The sequence below is a fragment of the Mobula birostris genome, chromosome 22 (assembly GCF_030028105.1).
Source record: "Mobula birostris isolate sMobBir1 chromosome 22, sMobBir1.hap1, whole genome shotgun sequence".
Taxonomy (NCBI): domain Eukaryota; kingdom Metazoa; phylum Chordata; class Chondrichthyes; order Myliobatiformes; family Myliobatidae; genus Mobula; species Mobula birostris.
Genome location: NC_092391.1, coordinates 50164836 through 50168459, shown reverse-complemented (window position 1 = coordinate 50168459; position 3624 = coordinate 50164836).

Here is a 3624-nt window from a genome sequence, read left to right as displayed (position 1 = left end):
TCAACCCTGGGAAAGAGATACTCTCTGTCCACTCTACCTGTGCCTCCCATAATCTTGTAAACCTCTATCAGATCTCCCCTCAGCCTCCAATGCTTCAGAGAAAACAACCCAAGTTTATCCAGCCTCTTGTGATAGCACATGCCCTCTAAACCAGGCAGCATCCTGGTAAACCTCTTCTGCACTCTCTCCAAAGCCTCAACATCCTTCCTAGAGTGGGGCAACCAGAAATGTAAGCAGTATTCCAGATGTGGCCTCACCAGAGTTTTATAAAGTTGCAACGTAACCTCTTGACCTTTGAACATAGTGCCTCAACTAATAAAAGCAAACATTCCATAAGCCTTCTTAACCACCTTATTGACCTGTGTCGCCAGTTTCAAGGAGCTATGAACTTGGATCCCAGGATCTCTCTGCTCAACAACACTATTAAGGATTTTGCCCTTAATGTACTGTCTCCTCGCATTTGCCCAACTGATGTGCAACATCTCACATTTGTCTGCGTTAAACTCCATCTGCCATTTCTCAGCCCATATCTGCAACTGATCTATATGGTACTGTATTCTTTGTCAACTTCTACACCATTCACAACTCCACCAATCTAGGTATTATCTGCAAATTTACTAACCCACCCATCTACATTTTCATAAAAGTCATTTATATACATCACAAACAGTCGAGGTCCCAGCACAGATCCCTACAAATTTCCACTAATGACACACCTCCAGCTCGAATAAGTCCCTTTGACCTCTACTTTGTTTTCTATGCGCAAGCCATTTCTGAATTCAAACAGCCAATTCGCAAGGATATCCATGCATTTTAATCTACTGGATTAGTTTCTATGATAGACCTTGTCAAATGCCTTACTAAAATCCATGCAGACAGCATCCCTTGCCCTATCCTCACCAATCTCTCTTGTCTCCTTGTCAAAAAACTCAATCATGTTGGTAAGGCACGGCCTACCACACACAAAGCCATGCTGGCTCTCCTTAATTAGTGCATGGTTTTCCAAATGCTCATAAATTATATCTCTAAGAATTTTCTCCAGTAACATCCCTACCACTTACATGAGACTCACTGGTCTAGCTTTCAGGATTATCTCTTGTTCCCTTCTTAAATAATGGAAGAACAATAGCTACTCATTATTCCTCTAGTACTTCTCTTGTGGCTACAGAGGATAGAAAGATATTGGTCAAGGCCCCAGCAATTTCATCTCTAGCCTCCTTCAATAACCTGGGGAAATCCCATCAGGCCCTGGTGACATCCACCTTAATATTCGTTAGGAGACCCAACACTTCCTCTTCCTTGACCTCTAAACATCCTAAAGTATTTATACACTCGGCACTGATCTTCTAATCCTCCGTATCCCTTTCCTTGGTAAATACTGATGTAAAGTACTCATTAAGGACTTCACCCATAACCTCTACATCTAAGGAAATGTTCCCCATTTATCCTTGAGTGGTCCTACCCTCTCCCCCATTGTCCTCTTGCTCTTGATGTACGTATAGACTGCCTTGGGATTCCCTTCAATCCTACTTGTCAGGACTTTTCATGACCCCTCCTGGCTTTCCTAATTCCTTCCTTGAGTTCTTTTCTGGCTTTTTTATAATCCTCAAGGTCTCTGTTTGATTCTAGCTTCTTAAACTTTTCATACTTTTCCTTTCTCTTCTTGACTAAAATCATCACCTCTTACCTTGCCATCTTGTCCTTCCTCCTGCCTGGAACTCACCCATCCTGTACTCCATGCAGTTGGTCTTTAAACACCCTCCACATGTCAGATGTGGACTTGCCCAAAAACAGCTGTTCCCAATTAACTCTGTCTAGTGTCTAAAGCTCTCATAATTTGGCCCAATCCAGTTTAATACTCTCCTGCAAGCTCGTACTTATCCTTATCTATAGCTATCTTAAAATGTAAGGAGTTGTGATCATTGTTCCCTATCTCTTCACCCACTGAAGTGTTGGTCACCTGGCCAGGCTCATTACTCAACATCAGGTCCAGTACTGCTCCTCTTCTTCTTGGACTATCTACATATTAATTTAAGAAACCTTCCTGGAAGCACCATTCTGCCACAACTAAACCACTTGCACTGAGAAAGTTCCAGTTTATATTAGGGAAGTTGAAGTTCCCCATGACAACAACCCTATTGTTTTTTTTTAACCTTTTCTTAACCTGGCTGAATATCTGTTCCTCAATGTCCCGGTGGCTATTGGGAGGTCTGTAGTACAATCCCATCAGAGTGACCGCACCCTTCCTATTTTTGAATTCTACTCATACAGACTCAGTGGATGAGCCCTCCATTATGTCCCCTGAATGCAGCTGTGATATCGTCTCTGATTAGCAGAGCAACTCCACACATCATCTACCTCCTTCTCTATCTTTTTTAAAACATCAAAACCCTGGGACGTTAAGCACCCATTCCTGTCCTTGTCTCAACAAAGTCTCTGTAATGGCCAAACCATCATAGTTCCATGTACTGATCTATGCTCTAAGTTCGTCACCTTTACCCATAATACTTTCTAACATTAAAATACACACACTTCAAACTGTCCATCCCATCCCCTCTTTTGCTCCCGTCTGTTCTTAGTGGCCCTGACATCTACCTTCTTGTCCATCCCTCACCTTTCTAACCTGGTGCTCCGGTTCCTTTCCCCGCCATACTAGTTTAAATCCTCCTGAGTAGCGCTAGCAAATGTACTGGCCAGGACATTGGTTCCCCTCCAGTTGAGGTGCGACCCGTCCCCCTTATTCAAGTCACCCCTGCCCCAGAAAGATTCCAATTATCCAAGAACTTGAAACGTTGCCCCCTCGATACTATCCTATTCCTGCCCTGTTTAGAACGTGGCACTGGGATAATCTAGAGATTACTACCTTGGAGGTCCTGCTCTTCAGCCTCTTCCTTAACTCCCTATAAACAATGTCAATTATGCTAATGTGCACCACAACGTTTGGCTGCTCACCCTCCCTCTTGGGAATATTCTGCAGCTGCTCCGAGACATTTTTAACCCTAGTACCTGGGAGGCGAGAACTGGGTTCTCTTCTGTGGCTACAGAACTGCCGGTCCATCCCAACTATCAAGTATCCTATAGCTATCGCTCTGCCTGGCTTTACCTTCTCCACTGAGCCTCACAGCCAGCCACAGTGCCACTGGCCTGGCTGCTGCTGCTGTGCCCTGATAGGTCAATCACCAATCGTCTCCCCTCCCCACCAACACCCTCCCCCCCGCAGTATCCAAAGCGTTGTACTTGTAGCTGAGGGGAATGGCCACAGGGAACCCTGCACTAACTGCTTAGTTCTCCTGGCAGTCCCCCACTACTTTCTGAGTCCTGCACGCTGGGTGTAACCACCTCAGTAAAAATCTCATCTGTGAGGTTTCTCAGCCTCCTGAATGGTCCTGAGTACATCCAGGTCCAACAGTTCCTGACCATGTCAGTTGGGAGCTGAAGTTGGGTGCACTTCCTGCAGATATAGTCATCAGTGAGATTGTTATCCCAGAAATCCCACACCTCACAGGAGGAGCAGTCCACTGCTTTAACAACCATCCTGCCTACACTTGTTATACCTTTGGCTCTAACCTCTTAAGCTTAACTTCTACCATCAACTAAATGATTCTAATCAACATCAATATTTCT